The following is a 12,260-nucleotide window of genomic DNA, read 5'->3' as shown; positions in this document are numbered from 1 at the left end:
TTTTTACAAAATAAGGCAAATAAATGTTTCATTTTTATTTTCTATATTAAACCAAACACGGCTTAAGGGTTAAAAAATAAATACACCCAACGTGCTTTGACCACGCGATTGATCATAATTTGCAAGACCATGTTTGGTAGGGAAAGATGTCTTTCCACCTCTTAAAATATAATAACAGTATGGCTCATGCATTCACCGTCCATCTCCACATCAAAAATCACACTTTGAGAAGACATGATATTTTCTTAGATAACTTTAAAGAGCAACTTAGGGGCAGTTTGATAAATAGTTGAAGTGGATGAACCGAAAAACATTATATTTTGATTTTTAGGCCCTGTTTGAATAGGTTTTTATAAAGTACTTTTGTGTTCTTGAAAGTATAAAAGCACAAAAAGTACCATATAGTGTTTGTATTGTATATTTTGTGTTTCTATTTTTACACTTTTTAAAAGTATAAAAACCCCCCAAAAGCATGAAGTTGGCTTTTTATACAATATGCTTTTGGCAAAATAATACTTTTGTTTTCCTTTGCCGCTATTAGAGTTACATCGCCATCACCATCTCAACCACCAAATCACCAGAAACCCTCACCGAAAGCATGGAAGAACATGCTTTTACCAAACAGAAAATGGTTATTTTGTTCCGGAAAACATACTTTACAAAATTTTATACCAAACGGTTTTCAAAACAAAAACACTAATGTAAAAACAATTATTATATTTTATACTTCAGTGCTGTTAAAAATACAAGTGTAAAAGTCTACCCAAACTGCGCCTTAGTGAATAAGTTAGTATGGAATAGGTTGTGGGTTCGTTAATGACTGAAGCTGAAATTGGATAGATTATTATATTCATAAACATTTTATTCACTAACAAACAAAACAATAAACCATTCGATTCAGCAATTATTTCAGCTTTTATCAAACAGCCTCTGCTAATAAAGTATTTTACAAACTAGCTGTGATCCATTAGTTTGGTGAAGGTTTTAGGCTGGTATTTGGTATTGATAACTATCAATAAAGGAACCCTTTATATGGCTTAATTCATGGAAACTCTAATTGTGGGGGCAAATGACTCTACAGTCATATGTCACCATTGAGAAAAATGTCTTCACGGTCTAAACACCCTAGACTTTAAGCACATCATCATCATCATCAATATATATATATATATATATACAGTAACAATCCATTCTATTAAGATTAGATTTATTAAATAGAGATGATTGTATTTATCCTGCTAAATGGTATAGCAGACATGTTACAGTAGACCCACTCTTGTGACAGAGAGAAAGCTTGTATGACTTGTGAAACAGTAGATTAAAAATTTGTAGGAATCTGAGTAGCATCCTCATCTTCGTTATCCCACCTATCTACGCATACGTTGTGGCGGGATGGATAGACAGCACGAATCTCTTTGATCAACATCACTAATTAATTGATTACGTGTCGCTCGAAAATTGAATATTCGAGATTAGTTTAGGATGAATTGGTTGGATGTTGTAAACAATGAGAGCCCAGTTATTATTTTGAAGGATTGATATCCATTTGATCCCATTTTGTAATCACATCCAAGCTAATTAGTATTTCAAATTCCATCAAAGGTTGTTCTCCTTAGAAATAAATAATTTTATAGACATGCACTACGATAATCGCAAGTATGCTTCAAGTTAAACTAAAGAATTCAGGAATTAAGTAATATCGCTAACTTAATTAATTAGACTGGGAATCGCAAGGCTAAGAGACTAATTAATAATACACATAAATTTGTGTAAATTAGTGTGTATTGCTTAATTCGTTACAAATTAGCCTGCAGGCTAGCTGCAGAGAAAAATCCACTTGTCATCTTATGGTTCATTGTTTAAATTAATGATCATGAATAGTCGATCTAATTGTTAAAATTAATGTGACTAATTAATTAAAATCGTATTCTCTTTCTTAATTAGCTGCTTCTGCTTCTTTCATTTTCTTCTTCTAATTTGTTCGGAAGAGACTATTTGGACACAGGCGGCGGCGTCTCCGACACTCTCTGACGACCAATATTACCAACTATTCAGATACTAATGAAATGACCTCCGTACTTGAATATATGTATACGACATATTTCATCTATGAGAGTGAGATATAATCGTCAGAATTCAGACAAATGGAATTTGAAATTAGAAGTAGACACCAAGAAAAGTGATAACCGCGTGGTACGATCTCTAGACTCTACAACTCTTGGCATATTTGATTCGATCAACTATTAGAATTCAAAGTCTGTATCCTGTGGAGGCGGCTTTATTTATTTTGGATTTTATTTTGTGGAGTGTTTTAGTGACAAAACATGCTTTTTAGATTTTATCATCATCATCACATGGCCTGACCAGATGCCCATTTCATCTATTTGCTTTTGCATCGCGTGACGACAAGAAAGAGTGCTTACTTAGAAGAAATGGTGTCATAGAGTCAAGCCCTAGGCCTAGTGAATGACTACTCTCACCTCACGCAAGTTTTTTCTTCTTCCTCCTCCTTTACTTTTCTTCCTGGAACTTTCCTTTTCTTTCTCTCTCTCTCTCAAGTCTCAATAAAGATTCTCTCCTTATTAAATGCCTTAATATTAATTAATTGGGGACTTGTTTGGTTTCTGAATTATTATGTGGCCATAGCTTAGGTTCTTCATTGCTGCTTCTTGATATCGGTGTATATATATACCTTAATTTTTTTTAATTAGTGTTCTTAAATAGAGCTTAACTACGTTACCTACCAAAAAGTCGGATGCTGGAATTTTCATTTTTCAATTTGGCCTTTTCATCGATGCATTTCAAGTCTTCATACTTGCCAAGTACCTACTACTACCCATCCGTTGATTCAATATAAAATGAATTCATAACTAACCTACAATTAAGTTACTCTTTTTGCAGAAAACGCTCAGCAGCCAGAAGTGCGTCATTCGAATATTCTCTAGTAATACTTCACATCAATGATGATCTCCCTGCTAATTAATAATTAACTAATGTGATTCTATTACGATAATTGATTAGTATCTTCACTAAATATAATTAATTTAATTTGCTCCTTCTAAGGCTTAATTTGTTGAATACAAAATATCAATCATGACCTGAGCTCTCACAAAACCCAGCAGTCCCATGCAGTAAGAGAAGAGATTCTCATGCATCCAGCTGAGGAAGTTCAGCCCTCCACTGATGACCTCAATACATTTGACTCTCGACAACTGAGATGAGTCCATTGGGCTAAATAGAACAATTAGGTGACATGCCATAACATAAGCTCCAGTTGCTTTTATCTTATGAGAACCCAACCGCCAATAACACCACCGCCCACTTGCTTCCCCGGGCAAAGCAATTTAAATTTTAAAACAAACACTTGAGGAGGTTGAGGTCTCGGCCCACCACGTAAGCATCTTGAAATAATTAATCTTCATTTATAGACTAAAACATCCAATTAAGATATGATTATATACATATATATATATATATATAGAGAGAGAGAGAGAGCGCAATTACGGATCATCCAAAAAGTCAACATGACATAAGTTATATAATATGGCAGTGTCTCTTCGTCTGAGGCCATATATAGTTAACTCAAATTATAGGTACCGGTGCAGAACTAGCCACGTGGCAGAATCATGGTCCACCAATTGGATGGGTCCAAAACAAGCTAAGACCGGCCTATGCTAGTAACTAGTTCTTGCCTTGCATCCAGATTTGGTTGATAACCTGTTCCTATCTGATTAAAACACTTGGTTCCAAGTCAATGAATTTGTAAATGGTCTAACTTCAACATTTCAGCTTCCGGGAATCAGCAATTGTCAATCTAATAAAGACATATTAGCTAAAGAAAAATGACAAAAGAGTTCATCAGTTGTTTAATCTGTTGAGCTTTCCAAGCTAGCTTACTAATTAATCAGATTGTTTGAAAGTCCTTAATTTGAAGTTTACATAGTGTCTGTAATCAGTAAGAGAAACCCTGCTTAATTAAAGGTGGGTGTGTGTGGAGTTCATTCAATTAATTTTATATTTTGGAGGGCCACCACGCACCCAGCTAATTTCCTACTCGTATTTTTGACTTGGAGGCCTCGGTTTGATGTGTTGGGTTACTACGATTTGTTGTGCAATTAATACACATGTTAAACAGGTCAATGTTTTAGATGCCGCGTATTTATTTTGCTTAATCTACCCGCTAAGAGTTTGGAACTTTGGAATTTGGATTCATAACAAATTAATCACTTCTTTTTTCTTGCATTCGTGATTCTCCTTAACATGTAACATCGCATTATATAATAAACACAAATTAATTAAAGGGCATATTAATTTATGTACACGGGATGATCAGGTAGTGATTGATATTCGAAGTCTCATGTCTACTTATGGGCTGGGCCTCACTTGAAAAAGCTAGATTTGGGCCTGGCAAATTTGTGTGCTGGGCGGTCCGACCAGCTAGGGATTATGGATACTGAAAGAATTACTATTGGGGTGTTCAAATAACATGTTTAGTTTTGTTTTTGAAAACAAAAACAACTGCTACATTAACAGACTAACCCTTAATTAATAAAGAGAACGAAGGAAAAAAAAAAAACGATTTTGTCCTAAACTTATGATCATTTTACCATTTCTTTGGGCTTTTACTTTTCATTTCTCAACCCTGCTCATGTCCATAAAATCCCTTCAATATAAGCTCCTACTTTTGTGAGGAAGTGTTTATTTGCTTTTTAGCGTACAAATTGACTGGCTTCTCTTCAACAAGAGTTAAAGGGGGTCTGCTCTAATATGAGTTTCCTCGGTCGTAATTTTAAGAAACTAGGCTCCACGTTTGGTTAAAATAACATTATCTTGTTTAAAATTAAATCAAAACTAAAAAAAAAAAGAAAAAAGAAAAAAAGAAACACAGTTTTCATTGTAAAGTGTTTTTTCTGGTTTTTCATAGATCACAAGACAGAAATCTATTTTTCAGAAACACATGTTCTGCTTTGAAGGTTTGAGATTTTAAAAAGAACAATATATTCAGTGTAAAATTTATAGTGCAGAAATTGCCCCGTAAAATTAAAAAAAGAACAAATGATAAAGTATAACATCACACGTGACATTTAACGCAGCTAAAGTCTTTAACCCAATTGTTAAGTATAATTTGCGAATTATAAATCAATCAAAAATAAATAGATCATATGATATTCTTTAATGTGATTGATTACTTTTATGATTTATTTTATAGTTTTTAAACTGTAGTTAAACTCTATTTTTTCTGTTTTGATCTACTTATTAGACCCTATATTCAGATAAAGTTTTTAACCAAATAGATTTTAGTTTATCATAATCTTTAATAGCTTCATAATTTTAATTTTATTTTTATTAGTTTGAAATCAAAGTCTATTTCGGCTTTCAAAGAAATCTGTTTAATCAAACGAAAGTTTTTTTTTTTTTTGTCCGGATGTAATAGTCACGTTAAGTAAGCATAATGAGTGAGAACGTAATAGTTGTGTGACACATGTCTCAGTTAATGCGTCTTTCATTCAAACGTTTTTGTTTCGTTAGATAGAAATTGTTCATTATTTTATTATTTTTGTCAAAATAATTAAAATAATAATAATAATAAATAAAAACCTAAACGTGTTGGAATTTGGGAGTCATTTATGTTTTTCTTATTCATTATTTTATTTTTAATTATTTTGACAAAAAAAATAAAATAATGAATAATTTCTATCTAAGAAAACAAAAACATTTGAATGAAAGGTACATATGTGTCACACAACTATTATGTGATCACTCATTGTGCTTATCTAACATGCCTACTACATCTAGAACCTTTTTATTGTGGCACGCAGGATCTGCCACCCAATCATGATTAAACACGTCAGTTTTTCATTCACACATTCTTTCTAACAGATTTTTAAAGTCTGTTCATTGGTTTAAGAAATAAGGGTGTTTTCCTCGAATAGACTTGTAATATGCTCCATTTTTACTTTAATCTAATTAAGTACATACATATTCCAAGACTGTATTTTTATATTAAATTAATAATCAATTTCTTTTATTTTTCTTGTTTTTTCAAACAAAAAAAAATACAACTGAACCACTAAAAACATAGAAGGATACATGATCAAAAAACGAAGGGAATCACTATACTAACCAGATCCTACTGACAAGCCACTATAGCCCGTACATTGGGAATATCTCCCCATTAATTATAGAGATGTTTTTGATGTGTGGTTATAGGATCTTCTGACCAGTATCTTTTTGTCAGTGGATCTGTATTCTCCAAATCTATACTTCATGCCCATATAGGAGCGCTGAAGGTACAGCAACTTCTAGCTTAATTTCTGAGGTGGACCCAACACTAACAGCTTAATTTCTGAGGTGGTACCAACACTAACAGCCTAACCACAATGCATTAGATGTTCTCCATGTGTGACTGTGATAAATATAGACAGAGTTCTCGTGGGTAGAAGATCCCGACTCTATCTAAAGTGCTTCAAAGTGGTTGAATTAGCTTAGCTGAATCATACCCCTCCCAAACAGGCCCTTTTATTGATGAGAATCTACCTTTTGTGCCTGGGCCTTGGGTACACAGTGCCTGTAGATGGGTAAAGGGCTGCATTTGGGAGGAAAAAAAGAGTTTGGCTGTTTGCAGAAAAAGCCTCGGCTGTTCAAAATCGTCTTACATGGGTGAGGCTTTACTTCATTCCTACAATTGTCGGAGGAAAGAAAGTGTCTATCCACCCATTGGCCTTTCGATCTAAGGGTCTGTTTGGTTTACAGTCATAACCGGAATCAGAATGTTTTCTATTCACCTTTCCTGTTTGGTTCAGACTGGAATTGGAATCGGAATAAAAATTGACTACAATAGATTCTCATTCTCTGGTAGGGGGAGGGAGTGACAATTCTCTCAAATGGGGGAATGCCATTCCACACAGAATGGGAATGGGGTTCTGACTCTGCCCAATCAAACAGTTGGAATTAGAATAGACCATTAGATTTTTATTCCTAGCCCCTGTTCCTGCAAACCAAACAAATTGTAAATCTTAAAACATAAATTCTAAACCCCCTAAAACCCTAAAATCCTAAAATTCAAGTGTAAAATCCATTTAGTTGTATGCATGTCCTCGGACAGGGCAAGATCCGATATTATATCGTGTTAGGAATAAAATAGTATTTTCCCCCAATATTCTTTTAGACAAAAAAAAAAAAGCAACGGGCTCAATAGCATAACATGTGATGCGCAGAATGCTCCCAAACAGCCCACGGGCTATTTTCTCAGCATTCACACAACGTAACAGTTTCTGTCTTTGGCTTTGTATGGGCCCTTAGTTGCCTCTTATTCGACCCACTTGTTTTCTGAGGATTTCTGAGGAACGGTGCAAGTAGTCATGGGTAACTTGTGTTAATCAAATTAGAAAGAGGCAATATGGGTCCAACCAGAATATTAAGACACACAGAAAGCTGTCTTAATAAATGTACTGGGTGCCCATTTTAGCGATCCAACGCCATGACACCATTCCGTTGAAGCAGCCAACAAAAGAAAATCCAGGAATCATAATTTGATCAATACAGAATTAATGCCACACACTAGTACTCACGCATTGTAGATTTGTAGTTTAGTTTGTAGGGGAACTACATAATCACTCATTCTGTTTATGTATCAGTCTCTTGGCTTGCGAGCAACTACCAACTCTTTCCATATTACTCACTCACTAAGTACTCATTAAAGTAATTCCATAGCCAAACACAAAACAATACCACACATGACACATTAAACTTCCAAAAGTTGAGAATCATTCCCATCATGTACTTACTTACTACCTTGCCGAGGGAATCATTTCAGTTTGAGGATCCACTGGATGTATCCCAAACGATTTACTTGATTCTGTAGTGCTGTCCTCTTCTCCCCTCATTGTTGGTTCAGGAGCCGTCTCAATTGCCAAACACTCCCTTAATTCTATTATTACATCGCTCATGGTTGGCCTTTGGATGGCATCTCATTGCCATGTACACAGAGTTAACGGAAAAATCTCCCTGGAACCTTTGATCCACAATATTTCGTATTTCCCGTTACAAGCTTAGGACTCACCCATTGGACTATATGAATCCTGCTGCCAGAGCTTTTTGTTATTGCAGTTCGGCCTGTGATTAGCTCTAACAGAACTATCCCAAAGCTATAAACATCGCTCTTCTCATTCAACTTGTTAGAAATGTAGTACTTGCAGCATTATATATACAAATACAACAAACCCTTTCTTGTCAGCTAACAATTCATTTATGCATACAACAAGTCTTGAATAATTTCCCCTTGTTGATTAATTTATTCATTATTAAGTTAAATTTGCACACTTACTCGGCATCAAGGTAACCTGGTGTTCCAACAACTGCAGCTGATACGTGAGATCTACCTTCAACTAGAAGATCTTTGGACAGCCCAAAGTCAGCTATTTTAGCTTGCAATTTTTCATTTAGTAGGATGTTGGCTGATTTCACCTCTGTGAATTATGGGTGGCTTGCAACCACTGTGCAAATACTCCAATCCTACAGTTCATTATCATTATCATCATCACCAAGCTTTAGCATGAAATCAAATTTAATAAGTGCATATATATATATATATATAAGTCATTTTCCATGTCTTCGTCAACCTTGTGCTGCATCGACTGCTATCCCAAGTCAAGGCATTTGTATTTTTATCTGCTGGTACCATAAAATTGCAGTCAAAATCTAATGAAAAAGTTCCGTTTTGATACAACACCGGCCGATAATACTTAACAGGGAATTCCATTAATGGAAGTATGGTACGATTGATACCTGACAGACGCTTCTGTAACTGCAAGCTTCCATTAGCCATGTACTCGTAAACGATTACCAAGCTAGTACCTTCGTCACAGTACCCAATGAAAGAAGCCAAGTTTCTATGATGAACTCTCATCAATTCCAATTCCACACGGATATATTCACAACTATTTGATGCAGTTTCAATGAAATTGTTGATCATCTCCTCGATCGTGATATATGTAGTACATAGAAACTTGATTATTGTATCAAAAATAGCAAACCTCTGTTCGGAACTCCTTAAACCCTTGAACCGAAGATGGGGAGAGCACCTTCAAGTAAGCATGGTAAACGGAGCCAAACCCCCCTTTTCCGATGACCCTTTTGAAGTTGTTAGTCATATCCAGAATCTCATTATATGTAAATCTTGTATTCCTTTGGAAGATGCTGCTCTTATTCAGAACCTCATTACATCTAAGTTGTTGATTTGCAGGCTCAGGAGTAAACCTGACGTCTTGGTTGGAAACGTGAAACAGCTCTGTGGCTAATGGAATCGTTGTAAAACCAACCAATATTCTAATTAGTTAAGAAAAAGAAACATTTACCTGTATGTCATGCAAAATCAATCTCGAGTGTCCTAAAACATAGCTATATAAAACCTACTGTATCCTGAAACTCAAAACTTTCTGAGTCGTTTTATATGGAAATTGCATTTCATCTGCTCTAAAAACTGAAACAAGTAAAATTACAAATACATCATTCTTGAACCGTAAACTAAATAATGGTGGTGATTGGGCATGCTTGAGTTAGAACTAATCACCATGAAATGTTATGTCAGTAGATAATTAGACCTTACCTTTTTGTTTTCTCCTTTTTAATGTCCACAATATGAGCACTGCAATCAATATCAAGATGACCAAAGAAGCAACAGATGCAACCACAGGAACAATAATATTCTTCTTCTTTTTGCATGACTCCACCAAACAGATATCTGGGTTGTTGGCGATACTAGCATTGAAATGGTTCATGATAGAAAATATCATGATTGGAAAGTTACAAACTAATGATCCGTAATGTGATATATGAAACGAAAGTGAATAAAAAGGAATAGACCAGTCAATAGAATCAAAAGTTGTTCAGATGCAGTAGTATACATATTTGACTTGGGCAAATAGCACTCCCTTCTACTGAACATATAATTGATATCAGAAACGCTACAAAGGAAATCACAACACTATTGAGACATTACAAACTGTTAGTTCTATAAAAAAAAAAAAAAAAAAAATCATACAACAAACCTCAGTAACAACGATCCATTCTTCGATCTTTCCATGAGAGCTTTAGGAATAGGTCCTGTCAGTTTGTTTGAAGTCAAGTTCCTACAATAAAATAGAATTGGTACCTGCTATTTTTGGTTTTGGAGGACTACTTACAAATCATTACCAAAACTCAATTACTAATTACAAGAACGTTAAGTATGGAAGCTTTGATAGCAAATCAGGTATTGATCCCGTTAATATGTTGTTTGATAAATCCCTGAAACAAAAGAAGTATTCTGTTCAACACCAGCGCTGGGCATATATAGTGAAGTACTTCCATTAATCTACTGTTTGATACTTGATAGAAAGAAGTGCATTCATTGACAAGCCTAAGTCACATATTGGAGTTGTCAAATTACTTCTTAGTTACTTATTCATCAAAGAGAAACCCATGCTCTTGTGCAGGAGAAATGTCACAAGGGTTCATCCATAATATATGGACATAGACACAAATTTCCATTATTGAATCTTGTGTGTTCTTGAGTATATATTTTGCAGTGCTTGGTTTCTGGTGCTAGGTATGCATAGATATATACTTACAGGTGCTGTAATGCTGTGAGGCTGGCCAGAGAAGGAGCTATTTGCCCAGTTAATCCGCTTGATGACAAATTGCTGATTGAAAATTAAAAGGAACAACTTAATTAAGAAATGTCATCTGATGGAAATTATAATTGATTAACATTCTACGATATATATATCAATGTATGTGATTATTAGTAATACAAATTAAAGGCTGTTTACACTCACATCATGGTAATCCTAGGGATTTCATAATTATCGTAGCTGCAATTTAGACCAACCCAACAATAATTTTCTGTAGACACGGATCTCCTTGCCAGTTCCTCTTCACGCCATATGTTGATTTGATATTCATGATTGCATTGCATCAACTAACATTTCCACCAAGCAAAATGAAAAAAAAAAAAATCAAATTAAACCGGCTTATGTGTGTTATTTACGTAAGCATCAAGGAAGAAGTTCCTAAAACACTAGAATGAGGAAGACCATGCTGGACTCTTGTGAATATGGGTTCATCATTTGTTGTGGTCTTGGCTTGTTGGTAGAGATGGAGGAAATTAAAACAAGTTTTTTGGTACAAATTAAAGGCACTGTACTGATTAAGTAGTAGTTACTCAATTATATTAGCTAGAAACGTTGGTGAGAGAGAGAGAGAATACCGTCGTCATTATCTGTTTGCGATTGCAGGAGCTCCTTGACCATATAAATCTCAACAGCATAGAGGATAGGTGGAAGGGTGGATTCATTTGTCTTAATAAGAGAAATTCGAATCCGATTACCACTCAAGGGTAATTTGTTGCACACCGTATATGGTATTAAGAATGGAGGGACATCACGTCCGAACAAGGCAGACATCTATATAATCCGTAGAGGGAATGTGTAGAATCTCTTTGGTTTGGATGTCAGATGCACGAAGAAATTTCACAGTGTTCCACTGATTTACACTCAAATTCCGGTACTTGGTATTCAGTATCATAATTCCCATACAGGAATCTGGCTCTGATCAGATACTTATTTCCCTTTCCTTTTGCAGGTCTTAAGGTGTAGCAATTCCTGTTTCCTTGAGGGAAGCTTCTCAGAATTGAGAGCGGCCGTTCCAGACTGCCATACTTGGACTCTGGGGAAATCGTCCTGCTTATCCCCACCTCACCATCTATAATAAACTCAGCATCAGAAGAGTAACGAATGCTGCTTTTTTCCATTTATGTACCCACAACTCTCGGCTAAGCCACAGTCTATGTTTATGAAACCTTATGGAAAGCCAAACATCATCATCATCATCATCATCAAATTAATGCATCATTTATATTATTCGTTGCAATTTAAAATATATGGATAATATATTTGACGTCTTCATGCTTGTTCATGCTAAAATTTTCAATTTAAAATAAAAAAAACTAACTATTGTTTTGCATTATTGGATCCCACGGCCCACGGACACGTAGCGTGTATTGGGATTTAGGGAACAGTATCCCATGAATTAAATGACAACGTACCAGAAAATGTCCATGTAATGCACCCAAAGAGAAATTCCAATCAACAAACCCAATATTTTATGGGCCAGAATTGGGCCCAATATTTTATGTTTCGCTTATATTATTATATTAATAAAATAACTAGGCCTAAAAATCGGATGGGCCCAACCCAGGTTCATGCAAGTTGGGCGGAACT

At 35.1% G+C, this 12,260-nt stretch overlaps 1 pseudogene; it reads right to left on the bottom strand.

The window, feature by feature from the left end:
- Positions 1 to 7,990: 7,990 nt before the first annotated feature.
- LOC148842446 (putative LRR receptor-like serine/threonine-protein kinase At1g05700) lies at positions 7,991 to 11,791 on the bottom strand (annotated as a pseudogene).
- Between the last annotated feature and the right edge of the window lie 469 nt (positions 11,792 to 12,260).

The sequence above is a fragment of the Nelumbo lutea genome, chromosome 8, assembly GCF_056320005.1.
Source record: "Nelumbo lutea isolate HS-2025 chromosome 8, American lotus-T2T, whole genome shotgun sequence".
In the NCBI taxonomy this organism is placed as follows: domain Eukaryota; kingdom Viridiplantae; phylum Streptophyta; class Magnoliopsida; order Proteales; family Nelumbonaceae; genus Nelumbo; species Nelumbo lutea.
Note: the sequence above shows the minus strand (reverse complement) of the source record. Positions and strands in the feature narration are given on the sequence as shown.